Source organism: Myotis davidii, unplaced genomic scaffold, assembly GCF_000327345.1.
Source record: "Myotis davidii unplaced genomic scaffold, ASM32734v1 scaffold53, whole genome shotgun sequence".
Taxonomy (NCBI): Eukaryota; Metazoa; Chordata; class Mammalia; order Chiroptera; family Vespertilionidae; genus Myotis; species Myotis davidii.
Genome location: NW_006286140.1, coordinates 6,219,856 through 6,220,546, shown reverse-complemented (window position 1 = coordinate 6,220,546; position 691 = coordinate 6,219,856).

The following is a 691-nucleotide window of genomic DNA, read 5'->3' as shown; positions in this document are numbered from 1 at the left end:
CTGCTCCCTTTCTCTCTCTCTCTCATCAATAAAAACATTTTTTTTTAAAAAAAAAAAGAAGAAACTTTACTTTCCCAGATATCATGTTTATGCAACATGTATTGCTAGAAATTTAAGCTTTAGGTGATAATCTAAGATTTAATGTTAAATCACTGCTTAAATATTTTCATGTTCTGGACCTTATTCTTACTCCAGAGTGTAGCCAATATGGTATGGCTCTGATTAGCAACTAATCCTCACTTTTTGCCCCCTCCAACCCTGTTGTCTAAGATCTAGCCAGTTTAGTCTGTCTCAATTCTTTGCAAGCACTCCCTCTTACTCTTTCTTATCCTCCCTTTTTCTTTCTCAGTCTCGCTCACTCCTTAGGGTATTGGGGTATTTCCCTGCTTAGGATACCTCCTACCTATTCTTCACGGCTTACCTTGCCCCACCCTAACCAAATTAGGTGCCCTGCCTTTGTGGTGGCAATTACTCTGAGGTTTCTCTTGTCTCCTGTCTCTTATCCCTCTGAATTACAATTGCCTCCTTTCTTTTCTTTTTTTTTTAATTCTCACTAGAGGATATGTTCATTGATTTTGAAGAGGGGGAGAGGGAGAAAGAGGGAGAGAGAGACGTAGATGTGAGAGAGAAACATAGATTGGTTGCTTCTCCTGTTCACCTCAACTGGAAATTGAACACACAACCTTTTGTT